This window comes from Lynx rufus, unplaced genomic scaffold (assembly GCF_022079265.1).
Source record: "Lynx rufus isolate CCGP_SWC_20201006 ecotype Redwood Valley unplaced genomic scaffold, mLynRuf1.p SCAF_10, whole genome shotgun sequence".
NCBI lineage: Eukaryota > Metazoa > Chordata > Mammalia > Carnivora > Felidae > Lynx > Lynx rufus.
This window is the reverse complement of record NW_025814824.1, coordinates 4,278,643-4,290,809: the sequence shown is the minus strand read 5'-3', so window position 1 is coordinate 4,290,809 and position 12,167 is coordinate 4,278,643.

Below are 12,167 nucleotides of genomic sequence, written 5' to 3'. Positions count from 1 at the left end.
TATTTTAAAAGGTACGCTTCTAAGCTTCTTATCCCCTTTTATGAATGTTTCCTAATGAATCCTCATTAAGCCATTAAAGTAAGTATGATAATTTATTATTACGTATTTGTTTTTCTATAAAATGAGAACAGCTTGTCTGTAATGGTCACAGAAGCTTCCAGAACATCTGCTTTGAAGTTAACTTCCAAAGGCCTCGTGTGGAACAATCTGTTCTCCGCGTACGGGACTCAATCATTGCTCGAGTCCCTGAGAAGCGATGGCAGGAAATCAACTCCTGCTGGTTCGATTTGCACTATTTTTAAGCCATTTTATTTTTGGCAGTAGATACTCTGTTTCTTGACACATACTAGTTACTTAGAAGAATTCCACCAATATTCCATGTCTATACTAAGACTAAAGGTTAAGTCGGGAAGAGATACCCAGAGTAAATTCGAAGGGCGCAGATGCAAAAACACGGGAGTTGTGAATGTTTGAGGCGTCCCGAATTTTGAACCTTTGAGGTGTTCTTGTGATTTGAGGCGCTCCTGAGATGAGTCAGAGGATCGGAAAGCCAAGTTGGAGTAATCTTGCACAACCCGTAGGATCTGTATCCGCCGAGCGTTTGTTGTGTGATTCACTGTAGGAGCATCTCGCTTCCCGCCAATTTCACATGCGGGTTTCCGGTTAACTTTTATTTTATTTATTTATTTACTTTTAAATTTTTAAACATTTATTCATTTTCGAGAGACAGAGAGAGACAGAGCATGAGTGGGGAAGGTACGGAGAGAGAGGATGACACAGAATCTGAAGCAGGCTACAGGCTCTGTGCTCTCAGCACAGAGCCGCATGCGGGGCTTGAACTCCGAGTGGCGAGATCATGACCTGAGCGGAAGTCAGATGCTCAACCGACTGAGCCACCCAGGCGCCCCTCCGGTTAGCTTTTAAAAATACAGATGGGATCCAAGCCAGTCTTCTGGTTTCTTGCCGCGTAGACTCAGCTTCGCTAGTCAAGGTGTGGTCTGAGCTCCAGCGCTGAGAACCTGACACAGAGGCTTCTAGAAACACAGAATCTCAGGCCCCGCCCAGAATTAGAATTAGTTTCCATATCTGTAAGGCGAGAATACCTGACTTACCTCACTTCACTGAATTATCCTGCTGATGAAGAGGAAAGAATTATGGAAGAACTTTGGAAAGTTAAGGCTGAAACACCAAACAAAAGCTTAGGTGTAATTGAGTGCCCACAGGCGTGAAGATGTACCTGAGCTGAATGCTTAGAGACGGAGAGCAGAATGGTGGCTGTCAGGGGCCGCGGGTGGGATAGGCAGGAAGAGTCTGGAAACACGACACGCACTCCAGCTCTGAGATGCATGAGGTCTGAGGATCTGACATAAATCACGATGACTACAGATGATGACAGTGTAGAGCTGAAATTGGCTGTGACGGGAGAGCTTACAGGGTCTCCCCAAACAAAAGGTAAACGTGTGAGGTGAAGGATATGATAACTCATTGGGGGATCCTCTCCCAACGTGCACATACATCACATCATCACATCGTGCACTTCACGTCATGGTTTTGCCAGTGACGCCTCAATAAGACGGGAGGAGAAGGAAGAAAAAGGGCATAGCGTATAGAGTATCAGGCGACTGTGTTAGCATGTTAAGGTGGCCACCACAAAGCACCACAGCCGGGCAGCTTAAACCACAGATACTTATTTTTCTTAGTTCTGGACACTGGAAGTTCGAGGTCAAGGTTGGTTTCTCCTTGGGGGCACCCGGGTGGCTCAGTCGGTTGAATACCCGACTTAGGCACAGGTCATGATTTCACGGCTTGTGGGTTCGAGCCCGGTGTCAGGCTCTGTGCTGACAGCTCAGAGCCTGGAGCCTGCTTTGGTTTCTGTGTCTCCCTCTCTCTCTGCCTCTGCAAAGAGCCTGCCTCCTCTCTGAGGTACGAGGGGTTAGGGCTTCCACACATACATCTTGAAAGGACACAATTCAGCCCATGAGTGACTCATGTAATTTAGCATAGTAAGTAGTTGGTGGAGTTTTTATAAAGCAAAAGTACCTCCTTCATGGTTTATCCACTCCACAAATGCGGCCAATTGTTAGGGTTTCCAGTGCTTTCCAACAGTCAGTCACTTCAGAAATGCAGGCACCATTAAACTGACAATGGCGAACCAAGGCGCATCACCCCTGGTAAGTGGGAATTGACTCCAATGCACCTCAAATAGATAAAGATGGGTCTACGGTATTTTTCAAGTTATAAAAATATAAAAGGAACATAGTACAGAAGTATAGAAAGAAAACTTTAAAGTTTCCACTTCTCCCATCTGATCCTCATCAGATGACCAGTGGTAAGCAGTTCAGTAGGATGTATTTTTCCATGTTCAAAATGCCTGCAGGGGCACCTCGGTGGCTCAGTTAAGCGCCCAACTCTTGATTTTGGCTCAGGTCATGGTCTTGTAGTCGGTGGGATTGAGCCCCACGTTGGGCTCTGTGCAGACAATGTGGAGCCTGCTTGGGATCCATTCTCTCTCTCTGACCCTCTCCTGCTGTCTCTCTTTTAAAATAAATAAACTTGGAATAATAATAATAATAATAATGCCTGTATATGAGAACTGACACTAAGGCACATGCAAATATGGGAGTCCACATGGAGGTATTTTCACACCCACCTCACTTTTATCAGAAATCCATCATCATATCTCAGCTTCATGATATCTTTCAGTGGAGGTGGATTTAACGGCTCAACATTATATGTCATCAACACATCTCAGTGGGAGGAGGGGTGCATAATGCACCTTCCTCTTGCTGGTGACAGCAGGAAGTCCCAGCGCCCGACGTCTTTCTTGAGCAGACCTCGCTGGTTGGCCACGTGACGGCTCTCCCCAGTGCGCTGTTCTCTTGCCACCCTCACAACAGAGAGCTTAGGAACAAGACAGATGTCCACTTTCCTAGACTCCCTTGCAGCAAAGGAAGGAGATGTGACCCCCATTTTTCAGCGAGATATAAGGGAAGTCAGCTGTGGCTTCCAACAAAGATCTCTCTCTCCTGACAGAAGGAAAGGTGTCCACAACGCTCTTCTCTGCCGTGACATAAAGTCACGTGGGGCCACCGAGCCCATGGGGGAGGGCCAGGAAACAACAAGGGTGCTCCTCCACCCAGAAGAAGAAGAGCTCCCCAGGAATTGGACCACGTTGACATTAGGGACTTTTAGTCATCAAAATACACCACAGGCTGGAAGATCTCTACCAGCGCCTATAACCAACCCGAGAGTCATGATCAGATTATACTAAAAACTCCTACCAATCCGTACGTAAAGGGGCACGCTTCACCACAGAGGATATCCAAAGGGCTAGTAAGCATACGAACAAGAGCCCAACGTTCTTGGTTATCAACAAAATGCAAATCAAAACCACAGTGAGATCCACCATCCACCCACCAGAAGGCCTACAATCAAAAGGCTGAAAATACCAAGTGTTGCCAAAGATATCGAGCAAGCGGAACGTTCAGACGCTGTTGGTAGGAATGTAAGTTGACATAATGAATTCAAAAACTATTTGTCAGTATCTCCTAAGGATGGACATATCCGCAGATCTCAGGGGCATCTTCCCGCCGTTCTGGTCACTGCCACCTCAAAGAGGCATCACAGAGGGGACATGCCGTGGGCAGGAGCAGCGGACCCCGCACCCTCAAGATCTCTTCCTCACCTCCACTGTCCCTACTCATCATTTGCTTGGTGTCCCCCTGGCCTGCCGGGAGGCAGCAGACATGGCCTCTGGGTAGGAGACCCCCGCCCAGAGCCTCAGTCTCACGGCAGAGCCGGACTTGCCGTGTGTCTCTGTCCCGTTAGGACACCTGCTGTCTTGTTGTCTTTCCATCCTGGTGTTTGTAACAACCGTCAAAGGAACGCCAATCCAGCAGCTACGAGACGCAAGCAAATATAGAGCCGCAGAATGCAGCGATCAAACAGCCGCAGCAGCCACAGCGGGGCAGACCGAAATGGCCCTTCTCGAAGTGAAAGCGGTCCGCGGACAGCAGTCCCGATGAAGGAAGGGTGCACGCGTACATGCACAGCCTCGCCCAACTATGAGGAGACAGCCGGGGAAACCTGGGATGCAAACATTCTGCAGGACACCTGGCCCGCCGGGCTCTTCAAAAAAGCGAATGTTTTTAGAAGGAAAAGAAGCAGCGGGGACTGCTTCAGATTACAACCAGCCTAACCAAGTGCAACGTGTGAATTTTACAGAGAAAAAAAGTTACGGAAGACCTACTGGGAAATTCTAAGTATCGGTGACTTTGCAGAATACTTATCAGGTATTAGGTGTGATAAAGGTATTACACAGCACAATTTCCTTATTCTTCAGACATACGTATTTAAGCATGTGGGAGTAAAATATCATGATGTCTGCAAGTCCCTTCGAAAAACAACTGGTGAGGTTACCTTTCACCAGTTACTGGTAACAAACATAGTTTTTACCAGTTAACAAATTGGTAAAAGGTATATACACGTGTTTGCTGTACTCTTTTTTCAAGTTTTTTGTAGATTTAAATTTTTTTCAGAAGAATTTCAGGAAAAGAATCTCTAAGTGATGAAAAATAAAACTTAGTTTTATTATTGTTTTTAATGTTTATTTATTTTTGAGAGAGAGGAGAGAGAGTGCGAATGGGGAGGGGCAGAGAGAGAGAGACACAGAATCCGAAGCAGGCTCCAGGCTCCGAGCTGTCAGCACAGAGCCCCGATGCAGGGCTCGAACTCACGGACTGCGAGAACATGACCTGAGCTGAAGTTGGACGCCTAACCAGCTCAGCTACACAGGCACCCCTAAAACTTAGTTTTAAATATAAATTTGATGCTAAGGGGCGCCTGGGTGGCTCAGTCAGTTAAGGGTCCGACTTCAGGTCAGGTCATAATCTTGCGGCCCGTGAGTTCGAGCCCCGCGGCGGGCTCTGTGCTGACAGCTCAGAGCCTGGAGCCTGCTTCAGATTCTGTGTCTCCCCCTCTCTCTCTACCCCTCCCCTGCTCATGCTCTGTCTCTCTCTCTCTCCTTCAAAAATAAATAAACATTAAAAAAACTTTTTTAATTTGATGTTAAAACAATAGGGACCATAACACCCTGCTCCAGAAATGTGTCACGTGGCAAAATCTATGGTTTTGTTTTACATTCTGAACATTTACTGCAGCGAAACGCAGAGACATAGGATATGAAGCCGCAAAACCCAGAGAAATAAAGACATGGCCGATAGCTTTGATAAAGACCCAGGGAGAGAGTGAGCACAGATCCCAAATGCACAGAGAGACACAGAGATGCTCTCACACGAAGTGGGAACAGCGCCCACAGAATGCCATCCTCTTGGAAAACAGCCACTAAACAGGTTGAAAAAGGGGAAGCAGAATCATTCGGTCAAGCACCAGCCCTGGCTCTTACTAGCTACAGGACACTGGGTAAGTTTCCCTTGTAACTATCCAGGTTTCCACTTCCTTATCAAAAGTGATGATTAAAATACAAAGATGCATCGGTTGCAAAGAGAATTACGTTCAACACTTAGCAAAGTGCCTGGCCGCTCTTATTATGACCACAGACATACTTCACAAGGTTTTGGGGGGTGCCTGAGACCTTAAATAATCATCTCAGGGCGCCTGGGTGGCTCAGTTGGTTAAGTGTCCGACTCTTGATTTTGGTTCAGGCCGTGATCCCAGGGTCACGGGACCCAGCCCTGCATCAGGCTCCCAGTGGGCTGTAGAGCCTGCTTAAGATTCTCTCTCTCTCCCTCTGCCCTTCTCCCCTGCTCATGCTCTCTCTCTCTCTTTAAAGTGAAAAAAAAATTAAATAAAGGTCATACTGAATAAGTGGGAGCTGTTTTTATTAAAGTCTGAATAGGTACGTGTAAAACATTCTGCATGAGGTCATAATGTTTAAGAAGAGATGCTCTAGACTGGGTAAGAAATTGTACCTTCGTATAGAAATTGCTAAGATGTTTTCTTTGTGGGGGAGCAAGGCACAGATAAGATAGATGGCCTCTGCCTCAAATCTGTTTTATTTAAAACAAAAACTGGCCAACTCGTCATCAGATTTTTCAGTGAGAAAGATACTGAGAAGATAGGAAAATGCATTAAGCGTGCCACTGCATACCTTTGACCTTTGACACCCTGATCACCTTTCTCTTCAGGTTTTGGGGTGTCTAGCCTTTTTTTCCCTTCAATTCCATTATATTTTAGAGGAGATGGGGTAGCCTACAGCCACGTAGAGTCATCCAGGCGTGGCTGCCCCCTGACATAATGACATGCCGTTTCGTGCTCAATCCTGTTTCTTTTTCCTCCAAGAAGGAGCTTAGGAGGTCCGTGGGGAACCCGACAAAACACGGTAGAAGCCGCGGGTGAGCGGAGAACCTGCCCCAGCCACCCTCACACTTTCTTCTTCCATGACTTCTAGACACCTGTCACCTCCACGCCAGGTGTGAGGAAGGAGGAGATGGTCACCCAAGAGACCGGGAAGAGCTGCTCGGATGATCAGATGAGGCCAAGTTTAGCATACAGGAGGGACTTCTCGTCCGTGTTTTCCCTAACGGCAGCAAGGAGCGCGAGAGAAATGGCTGCACAGTTGTACACAATGTTAAGGAGTATTCTTGGAAAGATCGGAGGTGAGAGTGAGTTAAGCTTTGCAAGCCGACGTTGTTTCCAACACGTTGAGGACGGAGGCGCCGCCACATTAGCCGAGCGGTCAGGGGTACTGTGTGTGGTGCTTAACTTTACGCATCAACTTGCTGGATCCCAGGGCACCCAGGCGCTGGGTAAACGGTATTTCTGAGTGTGTCCGCGAGGGTGTTTCCGCAGAGATTCACGTTTGGGTACGTGGACTGGATAAAGCAGATTGCCCCCTCCTCAGTGTGGGTGGGCCTCAGCCTGAATAGAACAAAAAAAGGAAGGGAGAATTTGCTCTCTGTCCTGCTGCTTGCACTGGGATACGCCCTCCTGCCCTTGGGCTGGGAATTCTGCCATCAGCTCCCCGGATTCTCAGGCCTTTGGACTTGGACTGGAATGTACCCCAGAGGCCCCTGGGGCTCCAGCTTGCACACAGCAGACCTTAGGACTTGCCTATAATTGCATGAGCCAGTCCTTATAATAAATCTCTCTCTCTCTCTCTCTCTCAATCCCTCCCTCCTATATATGAGATACTGTGTACATGTCATGCGTAGATACACATGCATGTATCTCTAAGTATGTATACATCCTACTGGTTCTAACCAATATACTGAGATTTATGACTCATGGCATACGGACTGCAGCTGAAGCCGTGGATGCGGATGACATCAGCCCAAGAGGGCATGTCAGGAGCAGAGAGGACAGCACCTAGGACAGCATCCATACTTAGGAGCAGGAAGGCATCTGTAAGGAGAAGCTGAAGAGGGAGGAGCAAAACCCAGAAGCCCTGGTGTCACAGACCCCAGAGCACAACCACAGGAGAATCCTGGAAGGAGAGGCATTTTAACTAGGACTTGGACACCCCCCTTGCCAACTTCAGACATTCAAATAGCAGATTTTCTACACTGACTTGTTACTTTTTGTTGCGTCTCTATATTTATTTGCACTGTCACTGCCGGGTAGAGTTGCAAGTGGAAACGGCTATTGCTTCTTAAAATGTTTTTCTTCGAGGCTCGGCGGGGAACTGACATGTGCCAAGATATCACTGCCCAGACCCCTTGTTGCTGGCAGGGGCACGGGCAGCCCGCGTGGAAGAACCACGTGTGATCAGCGTTAGCGGCACCGACAGTGGGCGATCAGACCACGGCTCCTCCTTCCTGGAGCCTTGTGGACTTTATACCAGCACCTAGGAAGCGTCCTCGTCCCACAGGGTTAGCCTGAGTTGAATGAAGCCTTTCTGTCTGCCTTCGGAGTTACGGACAAACCCAGGATAAAGGAGACCGGTAAAATCAGGAGGTGGGACGCTGACAACTTAGGACTGCGTTCAGTACATAGTGTAACTGTGCCTTCAGAAAGTCAGGGTCGTGTAACAAGGCTCGGGCATGCACAGGAGGGGACTGAGTTTTATTAAGAGAGATTACACTAGACATAGTAATGCGGTGCACAGTCCTTAACTGGAGCCTGGTGTGGACACAAAGAAGCAAGTCCTGAGACAACCGTGAGACAGCTGGAAAGCTGAACTAGGACTTGACATTGGAGATACTGGGGCATTATTCATTTGGTCAGGTATGATGGTGATCATGTGGCTATAAAGTAAAAGTTCCATTTTTGAAATGTTTATTTATCTCTGAGAGAGAACACGTGAGTGGGGGAGGACAGAGAGAGACAGAGAGAGAGAGAGAGAGAGAATCCCAAGCAGGCTTTGCACTGTCAGAGCAGAGCCCAACATGGGGCTCGAACTCACGAACCATGAGGCCCGAGGCAAAGTCAGACACTTAACCAACTGAGCCACCCCAATGGCCCTAAAAGTTTCTTTTTTATTTTAATATTTATTTTTATTTTTGAGAGAGAGAGAGAAACAGAGTGAGCTGGGGAGGGGTAGAGAGAGACACACACACACACATACACAGAATCCGAAGAAGGCTCCAGGCTCTGAGCTGTCAGCACAGAGCCTGACATGGGGCTTGAACTCATGAACCATGAGATCATGACCTGAGTTGAAGTCAGACGCTTAACAGACTGAGCCACCCAGGCACCCCCCTAGAAGTTTATTTTTTTTTAAAAAAAAGAAATGCATACTGGTGAAGCATTTAGAGGTGAACTGTCATAATGTCTATAACTCACATTGCAAATACGGCAGAAAAAATGTGGGAGAGGGATGTCTTTCTTTTAAAGAGATACACGACACAATATTTAGGGGTTTAAAATGTTTCACACACACACAAATTAATGAAACAAACAGAACAGATTAGACATTACTAACGTTCACCAACATCTGGTCCCCCCTCCTTTCTGACGGCCTGGGCGGGGGGGGGGGGGGTTACACTCCGCCATGTTCTTGAAGTTAGTACCCTAACGGACAGGTCATCAGATCTGCCAATGGAGCATGAGCAGAAGTAATGAGGAACTTCAAGGGCAGCGTCTGCTTGTCTGCACTGGCTCTCAGCCTGCTCTGGGCCTGCACCATGGAGCACTCAGAAGTCTCTTGCCTTGATGTTGGAGCCTCTGTCAACCTGGGTCCGCAAGCAGAGACCCTTGCCTTCCCGCCGACCTATGCTGGACACAGAGCAATACATTTTGTTGCTTTAAAAACTGCTATGGGGCACCTGGGTGGTTCAGTCGGGTAAGGCTCCGACTTCGGCTCAGTTCATGTTCTCTGGGTTCATGAGTTCTCTGTGCTGACAGCTCAGAGCCTGGAGCCTGCTTCGGATTCTGCGGCTCCCTCGCTCTCTGCCCCTCCCCACCCCCCCAAAACAAATAAACGTAAATAAAAAAATATTAAAAAAAAAACTGCTGTAAGGCCACTGAGGTTGTTTGTTACTGAGGTATAACATAGCCTTTCCTGACTGATACAGTTAACAAGTATTGAAGCTGGGTGACAGGTTGATTTTATGATAAAATCAATACAATTTTTTACAATACAATATTTTCACAATAAAAGATTCAAGAAATGATCTGCTTTGAAAATGAGTCTCTATCTCGCTGGCATCGCATCGAGACTTCGGCATATTAACGTCTTCTTTGTGGTGCTGAAGCCAACTCTACTGTCAGCGTAACTATTTTGATACAGAGGAAAGAGTCAGGACTCGGGACTATTTGTAACATTTATTCTGATTGACAAGAATCAGGTTCTCTGGATTTCACTTTCCTTCCCCCATAAAAATGAAGAGTTTAGATGACACAGCCTCTGAGCTGCTTTCCACTTCTAAACTATAAAGATTAAGTAATTTAGGTATGTATCCGATTATTTCTAAATGCATATAAACATATATGATAGGCAGCTGATTTTAAATCTATTTGCTTTTTCTTTGAGCTTAAATTTCTTTCTCGATCGTATTAATTTTGTTTCTTGTGTAGATACACTGCCAAGGAAAACATTTTTAAGAAGATGGTGACTTTGAGGGTGAAAGCAAATAAATGTCATCTTCCCATCCCAAAGCATTCACCAAATAGTAGCCCATATAAGGACTGAGTAGGTACGAAGCACCTTGAGGAGACCCAGGGCCAGAAGGGGGGAGAACTCAGTGTACGGTAAATATACATTTATAGAGATAAGACTGTTTACGACTCTTACTCTTACAAAGAAAGCTGGGGCTATTTTAAGTGTCAGAAATTGGGACTTTAGTGCTATTTTAAGGCAATAAATTCAATACTTAAATAGACATAGTAATCAACAAGATACCACCCAGGAATAATATACTTTGAGAAGATTCCCTGGTGACTAAGGGCCAGAGGCTGGGAGCAAACACTTCCTTACGTCACTCTTCTGGTTTCCACGTGGAAGGATCTCACTGGAGTGACACTCTGGGCCCCTTCTACTCTCTCCTTGCCCCACGGAGGAAAAAAGGGCTCATATGACTGATTATCATCAAAGTCAGGACGGTGGTTCTGTTACTGCGATGGCTACTGAAGGTGGCAGGGGACATACAGAAGAAGCTTCCAGGTTGGATGGCCACTCTCAGTTTCTTGACTTGGTTAGTGCTTTCCAGTATATATCTAACAACAATGCCCTTACGTCATATATTCGTCTTTTGTGGTTTTCTGAATTTTCACTTTACAGTAAGAAGAGTCCGGCTGGTCATTTGGGTCAAGGGACGTAAGGGTCAGTGGCTTGGCCCCTTCCTTTCCCGTCTCTCTTGGGGGGGTACCTATCTGCAGAAGTGGGCCTTCTCCACTCCTCCATGCCTTGGGCCGTCGGGGACCAGGTCCCCCAAAGATGGGGAGGCCAACAGTTAGGACAGCTCCGGTAGCTGTTCAGTTCTGTCGGTGACTGAGGAAGTGGGTCTTGTTCTGGAACCTGGTACCGGGAGGTCCATTTGGCTGCAGAAGGAAAACCCCGTTTGCTAACAGCCAGGGCTAACGGCCCTAACGCCAGGGGTCAGAGGGAGAGAGGAAAACCCTTGAAAACACCAACATGGATGTTGACTCTCCCACGCCCACACCCTTTTCTCAACAGGTTGGGTGGGGGGGTAGCTTAGGGCATTTTTTATTTTTGGTCTTATTTGTTACTAGCCAACAGTGCTATAGAAGACGAGAAAACAAGACAAGGGGAAAGGTGTTAAGTCGGATAGGTATCCGCAAGTAGAATGAAAGCCATCGGCAGCATTCCTAGGATGTGTTAAAAATAAGTTCGCAAGCAGAGCATGTGTGTGTTAAACACGGACAGAGAGGGAACGGAAAGACTAAGAGGTACCTGCAGTTCGTGACTCTAAATATTCACGAGGTTTTCATTCGACCACCCTGTCTGGCCCTCTGTGTCCTCAGTCTAAGAAATGCAAATAGAACCCCGAGCTGTGGAGCTGCTCACAATAGTGAGCTGGCTGGCAACAGTGATGGGGACGGGGGTGCCTGGCTGCGGGCACCTCTCCGGATTGGGTCTCCTTGTTCAAACGTCCATCTGGCCCTTGTGACAACAAGGCTGGCATGGTTCACGCAGCAAAGACAGACAGACAGACACACAGGTGACATTAACACAGCGTATCGAGGATTCAGGGAGTGAATCCCCACCCACCTGCTTGCACCCAGCCCTGAGACCATTAGTGAACCCTATTTCTTTCCCTTTGCTCCTCCCTGTGTGTCTTAACTGACTTAATGATCTAAGTGCTTGGAGCGGCTTAATTTGTCCTTCTGTGCTGGGATGTCCGGGACCGCTTGCCTGGACCACCTGACTGGTGGTGTCCAGCAGGCGATGACTATGGGATGAACCCCAACTAAGTGCACGGGAAAAACCAGGTTACACTGCAGAAATGCTCTCTGGCATGAAAGGAATACTTAAAAGGAAGACCTCCAACCTAGGAGACTGGGAAAACTGATGAGTTTTTACAATTAGAAAGGCTTTAAGCAAGAGATTAGGGAATAAATCCAGGCCAAAAATTCAAGGGAAGCCTGATCAAATCTAAAGAGAAAAGACAACCCAGAAAACCCAAAGGCGAAGGAGATGTCCCCGGGGTTGGTGAGCTGTGAGGAGTGTGGGCAAGCCCGAAGTCAGCCGGAGCAGGGCCTGGGGGCTGACCCCAGATGGCTCCTGCCTAACCCACCTTCCCCCGACT